Raw genomic sequence first — 12693 nt, 5'->3', positions numbered from 1 at the left:
AAACTATTTCCCTGATATACAGGAAATTGATAAACAATATGGAGAACCTGCTGGTGCGGATTAGAGCTCAATGGTGTTCAGATGGTTTAGAACTAGATGAAGATTGGACGGAGGCAGCCGCCTCTCCTAAAGTGTGGTCATCCAGATGCGGCTTCGCCTGGTGCAACTGAAGATACTCCATGGGTCCTATAGAACTGGACCCCGTTTGGTGCGAATGGGACGGGCTGATAGCGGAGACTGCAGGAGAAAGTGTGGAGAAATCTGTACTCTAATGCATACTCTGGCATGGCGTTGAAATAGTTGTACTGGACGAAGATACATGATGAGCTGAGGGGAGCTATGGGGTGGAAATATGACCGGAGGAGTTTGTTGAACGTATTGGAGTCTACATATTTAAATGCGTACCAGAAACAGTGGGTGACGTTGGCATATATGGTACCTAAATGCAATATAGCTCAGTTCTGGGGACCTAGTCAGCCGCCCGAGTCACCAAATGGGCAGAAGACCTTGACTGGTGCATGATTAGAGAAAAAGCAGTCTATGCAGCCAGGGGATATCCTAAGAAGTGGGGTAAAATTTGGACCGCTTGGAATAGTTATAGAGGGGAGATCTGTGAACCACCTATGCCAGTACTAGTCCAAGAGGCACAAGACTGATCCCTGCACTAAATGTTGCCATATTTAATTTTGTACTTTACCTCATGTGTTGGAAATGTGATGTGCTCACCAGAGTTAATTTCTCCTTTTGTAATTTTTGTTTTCAATAAAAAGAGTTCTAAAAGAAAAATAGTTAACTACTCACCACAGCGATGGAATAGTTGGATATCTCTGGAGTGGTTGTAGGTCAGGCCACAACCTACTTCCCACAACACTGCTATGTTCTTGTCCCAGACACAAGCTTATCAATGACCCTGGGGCAGGTAGCAATGGGCATCAGTGGTTCCCATCAAGAACTATGCGGCACATTTTCTAGCATTAGCACTCTTAGATATTTCACTAAACCGCAATACTTCGTAAAGCGTCACAATATACGAAATAAGTAATTTTTAAAAGGCATTTACATTCACCGGATCACGTGAAAATGTTACAGGGACATTGTTAACAGCACCCCTTTTAATTTAATCCGAAGTTCCTCATGCTACTGCTGAGGTAGGAGCTGAAACCCAGAGTGAGCAAAGCATGCAGCATCACAGAGCTCCTGAGTCCTGTCTCCCTTACAGTGCACATGATTGGGTAAAGCAACGGAGTTCAGTGCTTGTCATCAGAAACCAGATTGATGATCATATTCCCCCAATCGGAGGCCAGCCAATGCGAATTAACAGATGAGCTCATATTCGTCTCATTTTGATCACCATACAGCCTGACCAAGTGAAGGAAAGCATCAGGTCTGAAGTCAGCAAGATGCTGGAGTTAGGAAATTTAACCATCTGAAAGTCCCAGGGCCAGCCCAGTTGTCTTATTCTCCAAAACTCATTTCGAGGGTAGTAAACCAGAGCTAAGGTTCTGTGTGGAGAATGGAGGTCTCAATGCGGTCACCAAGACAGATGCACACCCTACCCAAAGGGCAGACAAACGTGACAGGTTAGGGGCAGCCAAGTTTCTCAGTACCTTTGATGTAACATCAGGGTACTGGCAGATTGGTCTGATCCCCGGAGCAACAAAAAAACCCAAACAGAATTCTCAACCCCAGATGGACATTGCTAATTTACAGTAATGTCATTTGGACTAAAGAATGCCCCAGCCACCTTCCAAAGTTTAACGAACTAAGTCCTTGCTGGATTAGAATCTTAGTTCAGCATATCTCAATGATACTGCGGTACAAAGCTCTACTTGGTAGGATCACCTGATCCATCTTACAAAGGTCCTTGAGGCTTAGAGGCAAGCAAGTGCAAGATCGGGCCATGCTCTGTTATATAATTGAGCCACCTTGCATGTGGAGACCAAGTTCAACCTTTAAAACCCAAGATCCTAACAATTATGCGCTGGGTAGCTCCCACTACCCAGACTCAAGTCAAGTCATTCCTTTGCTCAACTGGGTACTGCATTGTGCTCCGCTCTAGTTCCTAAAGCCCCAGATTATTCCAAGCCGTTCATAGTGCAGGCAGATGCCTCTGAACATGAGTGGAGGGGTCCTATCCCAGACCAATGATTATGGCAATGACCAGCCTGTTGCTTTTATTAGCAGGTTACTCCCCAGACAGCAGCATTGGAGTCTCACTGAGAGGGAAGCCCTCTTTTTTTTATTATTTATTTATTGAGTTTTTATAGCAGCAGACAGACAAGGCAATAAATACCCACATGATTACACTATTGCTTCATAAGTTATGAAACAAAAACAGCAAAAGGCTCAAAGATAAATGCAAAAATATAGCCAACAAAATCCTGCCCCATCCAATTCACAATTGGTAACCATAATTTATACCCAAATATACAGAATCTATATACAGACATACATAAAAAAACAAGAGCTTCAGCTGTCGACCATTTGTGCAATATACTTTCTTCCACTCCAAATATAACCAATTGTGCAGTTAATTTTATCCCGATGCCCAGACTTTCCTTAATATATCTCTCAATATCTCCTATAAATTTAGAAAGTTTTGGACATAGGAAAAAGACATGCATTTATATTACAACGGCTACAATAGGTCCCCCGACCAGACTTCCATTTTGTTAATTTTACTGGCATGTAGTACAAATCGAACACAGACATAATGTTGGGAGCCGTTTAATACACTGGCGCCTATCTCCAAACTTCTTTCCAGCATAATTCCCTCCGCACACAGCTTGCCATTTCTTTTCTATAGCCAAAAGATAATCTTTCTCCATTGCCAAGAGGAGTTGATAAAGAGGACCCATTTTAAGCCTTCCTTTAATTGCTTCGATAATTTCTAATTTATCTAAAAAAAACATTTCTAGACAGCTTTTCTTCGCAGAAACTCCGAAGCTGGAGATATTTGAAGAAGTCAGCACGCTGCAGTTTATACTTGCCCATTAAAGAGTTAAAGGAGACAAAGCTCTTCCCCTGAAACAGATCTCCCAGGTCCCGCACTCCCCACTCTTCCCATCTTATCACCTGATCTTTAAATATTTCAGGGAAGAGAGGGCACTTCTGAAATGGTGTATACAGTGTTAACTGCTAGAGATCCCAAATTTTTTCTTAATTATCCTCCAAACTAAATAAGCATTGTAGAATATTTTAAATTTAGTCTTTTTATAATAGCTTGGTTCCACAATTCTATTCAGACATTGTTTAGCCTTTTCACCCAAAAGCATCTTGTAGATGGAAGGGGCAGAAAATTCTTCAATAGGGTCATCTGGTAAGAACAGCATCCCCATATGTTGGAATAATGCTATCCAATGATAAAATTGAAAATTTGGAATGCCCCAGCCTCCACTCTCCCTTGATAAAGTACATTGTTTAAAATATCTCCTTGCTCGGTGATATCCCCATAGAACTTGAGCACATTCTATCTATTAGAGCAAAATAATGAGGGTATTACGAAATAGCTCGAAATATATATAAGAATTTTGGAAAAATAAGCATTTTCAATATATTAGTACGTCCTACCAAAGAAAGTTTTAAATTGTTTAATCTCTAATGTTTTATTCGAGGAAACAATTATTGGATCCAGATTAGCTGCAATAATGTTATCAACGTTAGCCATAAGTTTTACACCCAGGTACGTGGCCTCTTGATCACAATTGATATTTTCTGGTCGACCAGCTACAGAGTGTATAATTTGGGTCTTGGCTACATTTAACTTCTAACCAGAAATCAGACCAAACGTCCCTGCAGCTTCTATAATAGGAAGGGAACTTGCAATATCGTTTGAAACAACGGCAATGTCATCTGCATAAGCACAAATTTTGAACTCGGAATTTTGAAACTGGACGGGTTTAATAGAATAGTTTCTCTCGAATGACAAAAATAAAAGGATCTATATATAAAGCAAAAAGGGGGGGTGGAGGGGGGGGGGGGGGAGCAGGGACAACCCTGCTTATCCCTCTTTCTATCCCCAGACAGCAGCATTGGAGTCTCACTGAGAGGGAAGCCCTTGCTGTAGTGTGGCCCCTGAATAAGTTGAGACCATACTGGTTTGGTTCTCACTTGCTTGATAAAAACAGACTACAGGCCTCTCAGATTGCAGATGCAAATGTAAGGTAAAAACCCCAAACTGTTGAGGGTCCATCTCCCTACAGGGTATGGAGATTACAGTGTGGCACAGACCTGGAAATGACCATGCCAATGCAGATGGACTTTCCAGGTTTTTCAACTTGGATGACGACTCTTAGAAAAGCTTAGTCTCTTCCCTTTCGTCGTTGGGAGGGGGGGGGGGTGAGCCTTGTGTAGAAAAGTGCCTTTTTTGACATAGTCACCCCCTTTTTGCTTGGAAGTCGAAGCAGATTTCTAGCCCTAAAACTGTACAATTGTCTGTGTCCCCCCCCCCCCAATCCCAATTGGCAATACCTTTGGCACCATTGAAAGTCCCTAATAAACCTAGGGCATGGGTACTAGAGAGTCCCCAAGGGCTGCAGCATGTATTATGCACCCTAAGGAACCCTTCACCTACCCCCAACTCATGCAGACTGCCCATGTAGGCTGCACATCTTGGTGCAGAAAAAGTGAAAACCTTGGGTGCCATGCCTGTAGTGTAAAAAAGCCATCCCTACAACTGGCCCTATAGCCCTAAGGCGGGGTGCACTATACTACATGTGTGGACACATCTGCAGGTGCAGGTATGCCCCTGTGATGTCTAAGTCAATTAAACATTACAGGTAAACAGGGAAGTAATATTGAGTACATGTGCTGGACATTAGTTCCCCATATACATGAGGGCTTCACTGAAACCAAAGATGTTCGGTATCAAACATCTTGTATTAATAAACCCTCACTGATTCCAGTGATGGATTTATTAATATGTGAATCCATAGGGCAACTTAGATGTCCTTCCCAAGGTAGAATGCACTATATCTCAGATGTGGGCATATCTGCATCAGTAGATCTGCCCCTACAATATTCAAGTCTACTCTTAATATTGCAAGTGCCAATAAAGTCAGAGAGTACATGGGCTGGAAACTAGACAACTCTAGTTCTCCAGCACCATGATGGTTTTACTAAACTCAGGAGTGTTTGGTACCAAACACTCAAACCCACACTGATGCCAGTGTGGGATTTACTGAAACACTTACCCAGGAGACCCCTCCGGGGTGCCCTCCTGAAAACCTACCAACGCTGGTGTGGTCTGACTGGCTTCAGGCAGCCTGCCACCACCTAACATTTCTGGACCCCTGGTATGAGAGTTGCTGCTCTCTGGAGGTCAGAAACCAAGCCTATCGAGGGAGGTGTCACCTTCTCCCCCAGGATGAGTACAGTGCTCGAGAGGGAAGCTTCAATAGTCTTGCCGCCTTTGTAATGGGACCTCAGCCTCTGCAGCTAGCAGCAGATGGCCGCCCATGGTTCAAACCCCCCCACTTTTGGCGTAAGAACCAGTGTGAAAACAGCGAGGAAAGGAGGTGTGCCTCCCGTTGCCAACTCCACCTCTCCGGTGCGGACGGCGAAGTGAATAACATTTTTCAGTGCCCACCACCGTGAAGATGGTGGGACTTATCCAATCAGGACGAGTGCTATGCACCTCTTACCCCCACAGGAAGGTGGCATAATAGTGGGTGTAGACACCCCAGGTGAGAGATCCATTGGTCTCTACTCACTCGCTGTAACATTCCAAATCCTGTATTTAGATGGCCCCCCCAGACCCTGAAAATCAGATTCCTGAACACCGGAGAAGTGCCGGGGGTTCTCCACAGAGATTAGGTATATCAAAGTTCTCAAATAAGAAGTTATAAAAAAAATACACACCCCTTTGGAGACATGGGAATCTTCTTCCCATACAGTGTTGGGTGTGTACTCTGCAATTAGCTGCATTAGATCAACACAGGTATTTTCCAGGTGGATGTATATTTGCACTTCTACCGTGCATCTGGAAATTAACCTTGTGTTGATCTAAAGTGGAAATAAGGGAACCAAATAGCAGTTAGATAGGGGGTAACAGTCTGAGGAGCTGCAAGGGGGGGTGTAGGAAGCTGGCTCTGTCTATACTTTACCAAAGTAAGGTATAGTGTGCAGAGTCCAGTGGGTTTACAGAGGTTAATGTAAATACCATACTCGTTTGTGGTAGTGTGACCTAGCAGTTAGGCTTATCAGACAGCTGTGTTAAACTTATTTTATAAGCAGCGCTTGAAAACCTTTTCACTGACTGGGCTATTGTATATATAAACTTTTTTTTAGGGCTCGGCCTACGTCACCACTGCGTAAGCAGTGGGGCGGAGCTTCGAGACGTATTGTTTTGGGGCTCAGAATAGTGTAGCAAAAATTCTTCAGTGCGCGAGATTGTTGGTAGTTATTTTTGGCATCTGCATTGTAATTGGTGTTCGCTGTGCCGTCTTTCTAGTAGCCTTAAGGCAATAGGCCATGTATAATTCTTGTTTGCCAGTTCCTGCGTTTTCTGTGAGGTTATGCGCACGACAGTCCATTAATTTCAATTAGGAGCTGTCAGGGAGCCTCTAATGCAATCCAGATGGTGTGGGCGCGTTCACCATTCTGCAGTGCGTTTGTCAGGCGTGCGTCTGCATCGTTTAATGTGTATTTGTCAGGCGCGGCTTAGTCTGCATCCTTTGTGCTGGCCTTTGAAGAGCTTGCTTGGTGGTGCCCGACAATGATACACAGCCTTCATTACCGCAGAAAGTACAGGCAGTGAGTGAAGAGACAGAGTGAGCTGATAGTGCATGTGCGTGAGATTCTGAATCTTTAAAGACAGAACGGAAGTAAGGCAGGGATGTTTTCTTATCCAAATTGTGTTAATTTCCTACATTAATAATTTGAATTATTTTATTAACAAGTCAGGGTAGGAAGTTCTGGCAATGGGTTCTAGGTTAATTCCATGTTTTCTAAACACGGAGGACGAAATCATGTTGGCCCGTACGCTCAATGGGTTGAAAGCACTGATTAGCGTATTTCAGAGTTTTATGGGCGATCTTCAGACAAACTTCCCTAAATCACAAGTAACGTCTTGCAACCCGATTAGCACGAGAAAACTTACGCAGGGTCGAATCCATAGGGCTTACCATAGAGTGACCCCTGCGATGCTGGCTCAGGCCACCCTGGATCACCCCTGCCCCCTCTCAGGCGACCTGGAGAAGGATCTGGAGTCCTTGCAAGCATGGCTTTTAGACAGGCTAAACGATCTCGCCCCGGAATTGGCCCCCCGCCTGACTCCGAAACGGGTCTCCGCTCCTTGGTTCACCGCAGCACTGTCGGCTATGCGGCAGCAGTGTAAGGTGGCCGAAAGAGCCTGGCGGGCAAAATACGATACTGAGGCCAAGCTGACCTATAAGACGGCGGTTAAGGTCTATCACCGGGACATTCGCCTGGGTAAAAAAGCCTACCTGGCAGGGAGGATAGAAGCTGCCTCCAACTCCTGTAAGGAGATTTTCTCCATAGTGAGAGAATTTATATCTCCACGGTCCAATACTTCTGATGAGAGGCCTTCTGATTCCTGGGCTTCGGACCTTGCTAATTTTTTCACCAGCAAGATCAAACTTATACAGGATTCTTTTTCATCGGCTGTACCTGCGGGGCTGATTAACCCTGAGGCTAACTTGTCCCCTCCGGCCTCGCCAGGCTTGACGTTGGGCGTGTTTCCACCTATCTCTGCCCCTGTCTCTTTAGCACTCATGGGCAATCTCAAATCGGGCTCGCCTCTGGACCCGTGCCCCGCTAAATTTCTGGCGAAAATTGCGGAGGTGATTAATCCGTTGGCGAACCCGCTATTGAATCTCTCGCTGAGCCAGGGAGTGGTTCCGCAGACCTGGAAGCAGGCAATGGTCATTCCGCTGCTTAAGAAGCCTGGTCTGGACCCAAAGGCCCCAGTCAACTATAGGCCTATTTCTCTGCTGCCGGCTCTCACGAAAATTGTGGAAAAGCACGTTCAGACGGTGCTCTCCAATTTTCTAGAGACAAATGAGATTCTGCACGCCACCCAGTCGGGCTTTCGTCCAAATCTCAGCACAGAGACCGCGCTCCTCGAGGTCTCAGAAACCATTAAAGGGGTTATGGACACTGGGGGCAAAGCCATGCTGGTGATGCTGGATTTGTTGGCGGCTTTCGACACCGGCCCCCCATGATATCCTTCTCGCAAGACTGAGATAGGACTGCGGGGGACGGTGCTCAGCTGGTTTTCCTCCTTTCTAGCTGGCCGCTGGCAAACTGTCTGGGCCTCGCCAGATTCCGCCGTGATGCCGCCTCTGGGAGTCGGGGTCCCACAGGGCTCTATTTTGAGGCCGACCCTTTTTAACATCTTCATGACCCCTTTGGCGGCGTTGGCGGAGTCGTTTGGGGCCCAGATCGTATCTTACGCAGACGACACCCAGTTCCTGTTCTCGTGGAAGAGAGGAGGAGACTTTGATGGGGAGAGTATCCGGGATTGCCTTGGGGCTGTTTTTCAATGGTTCCAGCTGAACAGCCTCAAGTGCAATTCCGATAAGTCCGAGGTACTCTTCTTTGGGTGTGATACGGAGCCAGACTGGCAGGCTTGGTGGCCCATTAATATGCTTCCTCCGTCTTGTTCATCCCAGATTGCTAAGAACTTGGGGGTCAAGATGGACAAGGGGCTAACATTGAAATCCCCGATCCTGGGGATGTCGGGCACCTGCTTCGGCCTCCTTAGGATGCTGCGGAGGCTTCTTCCCCTTTTGTCTGAGGAGCACAGGAAGCCGACTGTGCAGGCCCTGATAGGCTCTAGGTTAGATTATTTGAACGTTCTTTACCTGGGCCTGCCAGAGTATCTGCTACAGCGGCTCCAAGTTGTGCAGAATGCTGCTGCGAGAGCTATTTTTGGTCTGAATAGACGTGCCAGTGCAGCGGGCTTGCTGCAGTCTTTGCATTGGCTTCCAATCCGCAAACGGATCGCCTTTAAGGCTTTGACTTTGGCCTATAAGGCCCTCCATGCGGTGGGAGCAAAGTACCTCCAAAAGAGACTTGCCTTTTACCATCCGGCTCGTTCTCGGAGGTCGGAATCCCTGTTTTTGGCGGTTGTCCCACGAGTGGAGAGCTCGCCTGGGAGGTCGCTCCTTTGGACTACTGGCGCCACAGTTGTGGAACTCTCTGCCGCTCACACTCCGGGGAGCCACCAGCCTACTTGCTTTTAGAAAAGGTCTCAAAACCTGGTGGTTTACCCAGTAGGCCGCCTTGCTGTTGTGTGTCCTCTCTGCCTGTGGTCTTCTTCGTCTTTTAACCATGTTATGTTATTGTGCTGTAGCCCTCCTTACTCAAAGCGCCGGGACACTCTTTTTGAGTAGCTGCGCGCTATATAAAAGTAAATTTAACATAACATAACAATATTTGTTTAAGGTAATGAAGAAAGTGCATCAGTTCCCCTGTTTAGGGGTCTCATTTGATAGTGTTAACTCAGTCTTCTATGCATAGCAGTTTGATACCTTAAATTATTAGTCCGTAATTGCTTTGTCTAATGTTTCTTGGGAGGTTGGCAGTCGATCATGTCCCATTACTAGGGTTTTATAACATGCAGTGTATTCCAATACAAATGGTGAAGGGATTTGAGGTACTCCCATATCAAGAGTCGCAGATTGAGGAGACTGGCTTGAATATATCAGAGTTAAAATTGCACTGAATGATATGGACAGACCCCAGTTATTTCTAACCCCCTCTCCTATAAGCAAACGTGCATAAACCTTAGATCGAAACATTTTTCATGCAGAAAAGGCGTGCTTTGGATGAGGAAACAGAACTTTAAAAATCCTCAATTATGACCTATGTTCCGATCGCAACATCTATGTTTATTTAACCTTCTGTTCTCATGGACTTTGGAGTTCGAGCAAGGTCTTGTGATAAGATTTAGACTTGGAACCATAAGTCATTACTCTTCTTCCCACTGGGCAAGTTTCACACGTACTATCTGTTTTTGCCCATGTGATGAGTTTTCTGATCAGACTCTAGCTCATTTTGGACTCTCAATTTTATCAGTATTTCGCTAAAAAATGTTTAGTTCCAGTATTGAAAAGAAATAATTTCCGTTGGTGTGGAATTGCACTGAGTTTTCTTCAACCGCTGTTCGATCATGGAGACCATCTAGCTGTTTTGGCCTTTTTAAAATCTGCTTTGCGACAATATATTGTGACAGGAACATGAGAGCAAAGTAAGTCCAGATAAAGTGCAGAGTGAGAGTCAGTCCACAAAGTACAGACTACAGTAAATGTACAGTGAGTGCAAAGTGAGTGCAGAGTGACAGTGACTGCCAGAGTAACAGACTGCAGAGTGGGTGTACAGTAACAGTGAGTGCAGAGTGAGTGCAGTGAGTGCAGAATGAGTGACAGTGAGTGCAGAGTAACAGTGACTGCAAAGTGAGTGCAGTGACAGTGAGTGCAGAATGAGTGACAGTGAGTGCAGAGTAACAGTGACTGCAAAGTGAGTACAGAGACAGTGAGTGCAGATTGACAGTAAGTGAAAATTGAGTACATACACAGTAAACGCAGAATGACAGTGAGTGCAAAATGAGTGCAGCGACAGTGAGTGCAGAGTGACAGTAACTGCAAAGTCAGTACAGTGACAGTGAGTGCAAAGTAACTATAGAGGGACAGTGGGTGCAGAGTGGGTGCAGAGTGGGTGCAGAGTGGGTGCAGAGTGACTGAGTGCAAACTAAATGCACAGTAACTACAGACTGACAGTGACTGCAGAGTGAGTGCAAGAGTGACAGTGAGTTGAAAGTAAGTGCACAATCACAGTAAGTGCAAAGTGAGTGCAGAATGACAGTCAGTGCAGAATAACAGGTAGTATACAGAGACAGCGAGTGCAGAGTAAGTGCAAGTAACAGTCAGTGCAGTGTAAGTGCAGAGTGACAGTGAATGCAGAGTGACAGTGAGTGCAGAGTCAGTGCACAATGACAGTGAGTGCAGTGTGAGTGCAGAGTAACAGTGACTGCAAAGTGAACACAGACAGTGAGTGCATATTGACAGTAAGTACAACTTGAGTACAGACACAAAGAGTGCAGAGTGATAGTGAGTGCAGAGTGAGGGCAAGAGTGACAGTGAGTGCAAACTGACTGCAGAATGACACTAAGTGCAGAATAACTGACTGTAGAGTGACAGTGAGTGCAGAGTGAGTGCAAATAACAGTGAGCGCAGAGTGACAGTGAATGCAGAATGTGCAGAGTGACAGTGAGTGCAGTGTAAGTACAGAGTGTTAGTGAATGCAGACTGAGTGCAGAGTGACAGTGAGTGCAGAGTGAGTGCAAAGTAACAGTAACTGCAAAGTAAGTACAGAGACAGTGAGTGCAGACTGACAGTCAGTGCAAGCGAGAGTGTAACTGCAGAATGACAGTGAGTGCAGAGTAAGTGCAGAGTGAGAGCAGACTGAGTGCAGACTCACACCAATAGACTTACCCCCACACATAAAACACACAACAACACACCCACCCACACAACAAACACTGTCAGTGCAACTTTCACTAAACACACACACCAACAGCTGACAGTGCACCAGCCACTCTTTCAAATTCCACAATCATCAACTGATGACAGTCAATAAGTGTAGAATTACAGCGAGTGCAGGGTGAATGCAAGTAACAGTGAGATCAAAGTGAGTGCAGAGTGACAGTGAATGCAGACTGAGTGACAGTGAGTGCAGAGTGAGTGCAGAATAAAATTCAGTGCAGAGTAACAGTGACTGCAAAGTGAACACAGACAGTGAGTGCATATTGACAGTAAGTGCAACTTGAATACAGACACAATAAGTGCAGAGTGACAGTGAGTGCAGAGTGAGTGCAAAGTGACTGCAGAATGACACTAAGTGCAAAATAACAGTGACTGTAGAGTGAGTGCAAATAACAGTGAGCGCAGAGTGAGTGCAGAGGGACAGTGAATGCAGAGTAAGTGCAGAGTGACAGTGAATGCAGACTGAGCGCAGACTCACACCGATACACTTACCACCACACATAAAACAACACACAGCCAGGCACACAACAAACACTGTCAGTGCAACCTTCACTAAACACACACACCAACAGCTGACAGTGCACCAGCCACTCTTTCAAATTCCACAAACAGCTGACAGTACACTCCAAAAAACATGCCTAAAATACATTGCCATTCACAATGCCACTATCTCAAACTCAAACTCAAACAGCCCGAGCCCTAATGCTTATTTATAAGTGGAGAAGTGTGGCTCAGGGGTTAGAGGCGGCAGACCTGGAAGCTGAGATCGGTCCTGGACCAGGGTTCAATTACTCGCCTCGGCGGGTCTTGGGCTCAAAAATTCCATGGACTCAATAATTCTCGTTCCGGTGCCTACTCGACTCACGGGTTCACACTCTGCGACTCTGGGCAATAGCTTGCTTAATCTCCACTACGGCCCCTCGCGGCGGGATGCCTGGCTTTCACCTTGTGGATACCCTGCTGGGGTTATCTCACAGGGGAATACCAGGACGGGTTCCTAAGGCAAGCACCTTGATGCCTATGGGTGATACGTGCGCTATATAAATCGCAATACAGCAATACATTTACATTAATGTTACAGCGACACCAACATTTTTTTATACAGACAGCATTTTCTACTTCACAGAAGGTTCACGCTATTTAGGTCAGAATAAACAAAAATACCAAATAAACATTTAAAGGTCAA

General features: G+C 45.6%; 1 protein-coding gene across 1 annotated transcript in view; it reads right to left on the bottom strand.

Moving 5' to 3' along the window:
* The window catches only part of ATIC (5-aminoimidazole-4-carboxamide ribonucleotide formyltransferase/IMP cyclohydrolase), a 133137-nt gene that overhangs the window by 106298 nt on the left and 14146 nt on the right, over positions 1 to 12693 (bottom strand). The window lies entirely within an intron of this gene.

This window comes from Lissotriton vulgaris, chromosome 2_1 (genome assembly GCF_964263255.1).
Source record: "Lissotriton vulgaris chromosome 2_1, aLisVul1.2, whole genome shotgun sequence".
Taxonomy (NCBI): domain Eukaryota; kingdom Metazoa; phylum Chordata; class Amphibia; order Caudata; family Salamandridae; genus Lissotriton; species Lissotriton vulgaris.
Note: the sequence above shows the minus strand (reverse complement) of the source record. Positions and strands in the feature narration are given on the sequence as shown.